At 39.1% G+C, this 8,961-nt stretch overlaps 1 pseudogene; it reads right to left on the bottom strand.

Annotated features, from left to right (window-relative positions):
• Positions 1-6,588: 6,588 nt before the first annotated feature.
• Positions 6,589-8,588, bottom strand: LOC139714512 (inosine-5'-monophosphate dehydrogenase 1b pseudogene; annotated as a pseudogene).
• Between the last annotated feature and the right edge of the window lie 373 nt (positions 8,589-8,961).

The raw sequence follows: 8,961 nt of genomic DNA on the forward strand, positions 1-8,961 counted from the left end.
TCAGAAACGCAATTTTCTAATCCCTTTAAAGATATATCTGGACTTGAGGTCAATTTCAAGGTATAAGGCAGTGCATTGTATTGCATTGATCCCCTATAAAATGTGTTGTTCTTTTACAATAATCAGTACGAAGCTTTGGGAGAAGAATGTTACCTGCGTTACGAAGAGAAATGAGTAACGGGAAGGCTGGAATATATCATTCATAGATAAGGATAACATATTATGAGTTGATTGAAATACAAACATGTTGAAATGCTTCCTACGTCTGGATTCAAGAGAAGACCAATCTCAAATAAGAATGAATTTGTAAATTAGACACATGTTCATAAGGGTTTGTTTTCATGATAATTCGCCCAGCGCGATTTTGAAGGATACTTTTTATAACTTGACTCAAATATAATATCAGCATAATCAAAAAGTGGTAAGATAATCGACTGATAAATCAATTTCAGATTAGATTCATTGATGAAATGACGAAGTCTGCCTAAATACTTCACTAATTTCCCTGCTTTTTTACATAAATTCTCGATATGAACATCCCATTTCAATTTATTATCAACAATGAAACCGAAGTATTTAACATGGCCTATACAGTTGTTGTACTGGTTTACCATTCATAAAAACATCTAATCTATCACATCTATTCAGCATGTGCCTTGATCAACTTTGCATAATACATACAAAATAGCTTCAATATTGCCATAAAATTGTTAATGAAAATATGTTTTAGTACATCGACATGCGCAAAACGAATCGATATAAACTCTCTCTACGCGAATCATGACTCCAATTTAATGGGGGGGGGGGGTGGAAAATGTCATCGATCAGTGCCATTTTGTTCGTGTGCAATTATTGTATTGTTCCAATATGCAAATCTGTAGCATCAGGGCGGGAATTCTATTTCTCAGCTAACCAGAGGATGGTAATCATATATATATATATATATATATATATATATATATATATATATTATATACTTTTTCTTGAAAGTCGAAGAAAACCATCATTAATCTACAACAAACATTACTGATGCCCCAACAAGTAAACAAAATTACATTGTATGTAAGTCCGTTAGAGGAAATTATATTTCATATATTTAAGACTGGAGAAGGATCAATTGGGAAGTTAAGCTCGTAGAATAAGCCAGTTCGTAATTAGCTCATGTGCACGTTGGTACAAATGACCTTTCTTTATTCTCAGATGGCAAGGCTCTTCACTCGTATTCAGAGCAACATAATGCGTACCGGTAAGTTTGCCATGACAATGGTAACAATTGAGTATATGAATATAAGAACGACCCAAGTCCATGGAAGATCATTTCGAGTAAACTAAAAAAACTTCGTATCTTTTTTATTTGTCCAATAATATTCTATTTAACTGTGATGGGAAGGCAACATTGTATATACAAATTAGAACGTATATTATTATGACAATTAACATTTACATTAATTGTGGAGAGGCCATTTTGTGTGGTGGACTTGGGTCGTTCTTTGATTCATATGGACTTGGGTCGTTCTTTGATTCATATACATGATATTCTGCTATAGAGATGGGAGAAGGATGAGAGAGGGCGCTATTATATGAATGTAAGAATGACCCAAGTCCTTCATTCTTACATTAATATAAGATTTAACTCATTCATTTCAGGCACTTCCCGGGGTAATTAGGATTTATCATTTACACACAAGATGAGTCCATGCATAAGCTACAATTTCCCATGTCAAACTGAATTTGGCCAAAAATTGGACTTGGGTCGTTCTTATATTCATATACTCAATTTATGGAATTCGTGTTAAACCAAAATGATAGTGAGATCAAGGTGACCAGAATGGTCCGTCAAACAACCCTCGGCGGAAGCATCAATTTCTTTGTTTTGTATTGAATGCATTAAAACATGTGTTTATTCGTATTGCCAGATACAGGGGCGTCACCAGCTTTTTTTCAAGGGGGGGGGGGGGGGGGGGGCGGGTGCGTTTTGACACTAACGTAACGAGATATTTTGGACAGACATTTGGAAGTCAGGAAGCTCTCAATCCCCAGACTTTTAGGGGTTTTAGGGAAACCAAGCAGGGAAAGGGCACCGGCGTAGCTAGGATTTCATCTTTTTTTCTTTTCTTTTTTTTTTTTTTTTTTTTTTTGGGGGGGGGGGGGGGGCTGTTAAGCGACCGAGCCCGATCGAACTGCTGCGAGCAAGGGGGAGGGTGTGGGATGGGGTTGTCCCCCCTCCCACGGTGAGAACCTTTTGCATTTTGATGTTGTAAATGGTGCAATTTGATGCATGTTTTGCTTATTTTATCGACTTGAAACAGTCGCACTTGTTTTATTAAGGTAGCAGTATATTTTGATGTCGATTACTATTGAACATTTTGCCTATAAAATAGTATCATCAAAATAAACTTCCTGTTGTTTATTATTTACACTGAATATCATAAACGCTTGTTTATGTTTATTAATACCATTTATCAATTGCAAAGACAAATGTTCTTTGTTTATGATGTAAAACCTGTTTATCTTGTGTTATGTTTTTGTTGAAAAAGAAGAAAGAAGAAGAATGAAAATCAAAAAAAAAAAATGAAAAAACGCGACCAAGCAAGAGCGAGAAGTGGGAGCAAGGGGGAGGGTGTGCAATTTGGAGGGGGGTGTCCCCCTCCTACGGTGAGAGGTTTTTGCATATTGGTGTTGTAAATGGTGCAATTTGATGCATGTTTTTGCTTGTTTTATCGACTTGAAACAGTCCCACTTGTTTTTAAAGGTAGCAGTATATTTTGATGTAGCTCTAGATTATTATTGAACAATTTGCATATAAAAAAGTATCATCCAAATAAACTTCCTGTTTTAATTATACACTGATGTCATGAACGCGACCAAGCAAGAGCGAGAGGAGGGAGCGAGGGGAGAGGGTGTGGGAGGGGGTTGTCCCCCCTCCGACGGTGAGAACTTTTTTTCATTTTGATGTTGTAAATGGTGCAATTTGATGCAGGTTTTTGCGTGTTTTATCGACATGAAACAGTCCCACTTGCTTAAGGTAGTAGTACATTTTGATGTAAAGTGTTATTGAACGATGTGCCTATGATAAAAATGATATCATTTAAATAAACTTCTTGTATTAATTCTTACACTGATGTCATGAACGCGACCGAGCCCGAGCAACCGGAGCGAGCGAGGGCGGGGGGGGGGGGGGGGGGGGGGGGGGGTGGGAGGGGTCGTCCCCCCTATAGCACGGTGAGAACTGAAATTGCATTTTGATGTTGTAAATGGTGCAATTTGATGCATGTTTTTGCTTGTTTTATCGACTTGAAACAGTCCCACTTGTTTAAGGTAGCAGCATATTTTTATGTATATTGTTATTGAACAACTTGCCTATAAAATACATTGTAGTATCATCAAAATAAACATCCTGTTTTTGTATTTACACTGAATATCATGAACGCGACGAAACAAGAGCGAGCGGAGTGAGCGAGGGGGGGATGTGGGAGGGGGTGTCCCCCTCCGACGGTGAGAACTTTTTGCATTTTGATGTTGTAAATGGTGCAATTTGATGCAGGTTTTTGCGTGTTTTATCGACTTGAAACAGTCCCACTAAGGTAGCAGTACATTGATGTAAATCATTATTAAACAATTTGCCTATAAAATGGTGCAATTTTAAATAAACTTCTTGCGTTAATTCTTACACTGAATATATGAACACTGTCTGTTATAAAGCAATCAAACAGAAAAAAGTATGCACACGTGGGTGAACATGAGGGGCATTTCTCCTCCCAAACGAAGATGACTTTGTATTTTCAGACCTGAAATTCAGCGATGTGGTGCAAACTTTCGGTGCAATACAACTGTACTTTAATTATTTTTCAGCCCTCTCCAGAAAATAATAATTTAAACAAAAAGTTTGTTTTTTTTTTCCAGGTGAAAGACCACTAATGTTAATGGCTCTTATTCCGACTGTGCATCATCACTGTGTATGTATAAAGAATAGTGAGGTATTACAAATAGAGCTTAGGGGGAGGATGTGGGAGGGGTATCCCCCTCCCGCTCGACGGAGCTTTTGAGTTTTTAGAATTGAAATAAAGCGATCTGAAGCACACTTTTTGTGGAAAATCAGAATATTGTCTAACAGTCTAAGTCTATAGTCATAGTCTAAGTCTATAGAAGGGACAATGCAATGGGAGGGTGGTAAGAAGATATCTCTCCCATATTCGATTATATTTTTTCCGCCTTCCAAATCCCCGGTCAAAATCTGGGGGGGGGGGGGGGCGATTGCCCCATCGCCCCTCCTCCTCTCCATTGGCTACGCCATTTGGGAAAGGGTTAATTGTTAATTGAAAGGAGATAGTATCCCCTCCCACACGACGGAACTTTTGCGTGTTTTTTTTTTTAATTAAGACAGATTTGGTGCATTTCGATGAAACATTAAATTTTGTAAATCTGTCAATCTATAGGTGTATTAAGTACATGGAAAATAGATCGAACGGGGGAAGGTATGGGAGGAGGTATACCCCTCCCACACGAGAGATCTGAGACTTTGCTTTTTTAGAATTGAAATTCAGCAACCTGCCATCTTGTGCACACTTTGGGTGAAATAATTGGACAGATATCTACCAAAACAACAAAAAAAAAGCAAGAAAATCTTTTCATCTCGGGAATCATAATCATGTGGGGTGGGGCAGATATGGTGCGCTTACCACTCAAACATTTTATGGAGGCAACTTTTTTATGTCAAAAAGCAAGAAAATCTTCTCATCTCACTAATTATCAATTATGGGGGTGGGGGTGGGGCAAAATTATGCTTGCCCTTCCAATGTTTTTTATGGGGGTGAACCTTTTTTTTTTCTGACAAAAAAAGCAAGAAAATCTTCTCGTCTCGGGAATTGCAGGGGGGGGGGGGGTGGGCAAAATTACAAACTTGCCCCTCCATTTTTTTTTCGCACTTGGGCTCGCATTATCAAAATGGATTGGTCAGAAGTAACGTGCTGTACACAGACCCTACACGTACATGCAAACGTGTACGTGCTCCGTACCGTGCGGATGTCCAGTGCGGTCGATAAATAGTAAACACTGTAGACAAAGTACAGGGAAATATAAAGTGACCTTGCACTAATCTATATAGCAATGTATGGTGATGTGATTGCCTGACAACTTTGATAGCAAGACCTTGTTTTGGTGGTAAATATGCATTAAAAAATTGGTAAATATATTACATATTTGGTAATAATAATACTTTTTGCATGTAAAAATAGTAATGATTTCAGAAATTAAGATGCAGAGACAATAGCTAGGTTATCAATTATTCACAACTATCACTTACATATGCAAATTAAGAAGTGACATATGCAAATTAGGAGTAGCCGCTGATACAGCAATGCATTACCGTATATGCACATGTATAATAGTTATACCTACTTGTTCACTTCTGTTTTTAATAATTTTAACAAGTTATCGGGCAAAAAAAAAAGTATGTGGTGTCGTCAGAGTCCAATCAAAGCACGTCCTGCAATCAATCAATTCAAAAGAATTGAATAACACTTATGCAAATATCTATGCAAATTGGTATACGAGAGGATACAATACTGGCAGGGGTTCTAGATTCTTCGACGCATTGCTGCAATATATGAATCTGAATCATAATTCTGATGATAGTTATCATTGTATCAAGACCGGTTCTAATTTTCATAAAATCTCCATAGACGTGCACGTCTATGGAGATTTTATGAAAATTAGACTATCGAATCACCTTAAAAAGCAATGGATTGGCGGCCATTTTGTTTATGCAAATTAGATGCTCTTAGACTCAAAATTCCGCTTGGGAACCGGAATTTTTGGATTCAGCGTACTTGAATTATACAAAATAGATCGGTTCCCAACTTTTACTAAAAAATGCCTCTAACAGTCATATTTTCCCCAAATCCCACTAGACTATATATTTAAGAAAATAAATTTCATAACTTTCATTTCATGGTATATTTGAGTAAAAGAAAAAATCATCTTATCACCTTTTGAAATCACATGATCTTTCACATTTCATAGGAGGTTTCTCATTATCTCATCATCAATAAATGATAGAAACCTGAAGTTAGATCTTGTTTGTTTGTTTGTTTATATTATTATCATTTACAAGATCGATTGCTCTCATATTTGTTTTCAACCTACATACGCGAATAGAAATAACGGTTAATTTTATCCGGAAATGAAGGACAGGTTCCTCACATGGGCATTAATGTGACGGTAAATGTAAGGGAAAATGGAACACAAAACACACACACACACACACACATATAATATATCGGTATATACAAAAACACAATAGAATGTCAAGTTAGCAAACTCAAATCACAGCGCAAACAATGCAAAGTCCACCATTTCTGATATAATTATGTTATTAAAAGAAAGGCACATTTAATGTTGACTCCTTTGTACTTGTTGGAACCTCAAGCAACAGGGTCAGTAGGGTTATCTGGCCAACTGATAGCATTGAGCTACGTTTTATGTCACCTACAAATGACATACACAAAGGACTGTTGATAGCAACAAATTTGCGATCATTTTTGTCAGATCAGCAGAGCTTCAAACTTTAAAGATTTCAACATGCACTTCTGGGGAACAAAAGATTGAGGTGACTTCTTCAGGTAGCCAATCATAGAGTTCTTTCAAACAAGTAAATACTGAGGAAGAATGGTCTTAGTTTCACAAAATACCAGCAGTCTGTTCTCTTAGGACCATGTTATGCTTCACAACAGACTGGAATTCTGTACTGTTTTCTTTGGTCAAATTACACCGTGAGAAAATCGCTAAAAATGGACATACACAGTAAACGCAAGACTAGGTGATTAGAACAAAGTGAAGGAAACAATTTGTATCACAGAATGTATACATGTACTTCGTATTCCTTGCACCAAAGTAACAAAAATATGCACAGACATAGACAGACACAATAAGTAGTCTAAAAACTTTGCAATTCATACTTGTTGGAAACAGGTTAAAAAAAAGATTCAAACACAAAGTTAGTCAATCATCCCACGGTATAAAGCTGGTGATGTCCAATCCTAAAATAAGCGCTTTTCAAATGAATGAAGGCTGTGAACACCACCTTCCACTTGAGCTGAAGGAGATCTTCTCTCAAAGCGGACTTCTCCTGCATACATCTTCTCTCTGAGCTTAATGAGACTGCGTACCCCAATATCTTGGCAGCTTTGCTGGATAGCAGCGATGAGATAGGGAACAAACTTCTGGATGGATCCTTTGTCTACGACAGAACCAGAGACTCCTTGAGCCACTTTCACCTTGTCCCGTTCACTGAAGTACATGTATCTGCTCGCTGAAGAGCTGTTTTTCTCTATTGCTTCAAGAGAGCCCATGCCTCTGTATTTTTTCAGTCGGACGCCGTCTGAGAGGAAGTATTCACCCGGAGCTTCTGTAGTTCCTGCCAGAAGGCTTCCCATCATAACTGTAGAAGCCCCTAGAGATAAGGCCTTTGTGATATGACCCACGGCTGCGATACCTCCATCGGCAATGATGGGAACGCCATAGTTGCGTGCAAACTGGGCAACCCTGTATACTGCCGTGCCCTGAGGACGCCCCACAGCCATCACTTCTTGTGTAATACAGATTGAGCCACTCCCCATGCCAACCCTGAGAGCATCCACTCCAGCCTGAATCAAGCTTTTTGACTGGGCTACAGTTACAACATTACCACCAACAACCTGCAGAGAAGGATATTTTTCCTTCATGTACTTTATCATGTTGACCTGAAATATTGAGTTACCTTGTGAAGAATCAAGGACCACCACATCAACTCCAGCTTGGATCAAGAGCTCCAATCGACATTTGTCCTCTTCTCTAGTGCCTATGGCTGCCCCACATAGAAGCTGCTTCTTGGAGTCTTTTGATGCTAGGGGAAACTCTCTGTGCTTCTTTAAATCAGTGTGTGAAATGAGTGACACCAGCTCATCTTTTTCATTCACGATGGGAAGTTTACCTTTCTTTGCTTTCTGAAGAAGATCATTAGCTTCCTTCAGGGTGACGTTGGCATTGGCAACCACGAGGTCCTCCCTCCTTGTCATGACAGTACTGAGAGGCTCGGTATAACTCTCTGACTTCAGGAAACCAATATCTCTGGCAGTGACGATACCAAGCAGCTTTCCCATAAGCCTGCCTGAGTCTGTGATTGGTATGCCTGAAAAGCCATGCCTTTGCTTTGAGTCAAGCACATCACCAACTGTGGCATCTGGACCCAGCACCACAGGATCCATGATGAATCCTTGTTCATATTTCTTGACCTTCCTGACTTCATTTGCCTGGAATTCTGGAGTGCAGTTGTGATGAATGATACCAATACCTCCACATAAAGCCATTGTAATTGCCATGGATGACTCTGTCACGGTATCCATGGGAGAAGAGACCAGAGGTGCCTTCAGTGTGATATTTTTTGTCAGTTTTGACTGCAGATCCACTTCATCTGATGTGAAATCCATGTAGCCTGGTAGGATCAGAAAATCATTGTATGTAAGACCATCACCGCAGGCAAACAGCTGTTGTCCAGATAGCCCGTCTTCGATTTCAGGGTCCATCTCATTATTTACCAGTGGTTTCGACATTTTCTACGATTATTCGCATGTTAAACTGACGAAATGTAGGTTTTTCTCCTCCGCTGGCAGACATACCACTTGGAACTCAGAACCGGAGATACTGCTGCATGTGCTGCAGACTATGCGTGCAGCACCGTCTTCGTCTGTCATTGGAGCCCAGTTATGCACGGGTCACGGATCAGCACGATCGTGCAGCAATGTTCATGTTCGACATATTTGGCACGTAGGCCTATTGTGTTTACATTTGAATCATTGTCTAATTGGCAGGATCCAGCGGCGGATCCAGGAATTCCGTAAAGAGGGGACGCGTTTACAAAATTAAAGGGGGTGCACGCACCCCTCCCCAGACGTTGTTGAGGATTAAATACGAGATATTACATGC

This window comes from Diadema antillarum, unplaced genomic scaffold (assembly GCF_040938485.1).
Source record: "Diadema antillarum isolate AM-2024a unplaced genomic scaffold, OU_Dant_1.0 seq00002303_RagTag, whole genome shotgun sequence".
Lineage (NCBI taxonomy): Eukaryota > Metazoa > Echinodermata > Echinoidea > Diadematoida > Diadematidae > Diadema > Diadema antillarum.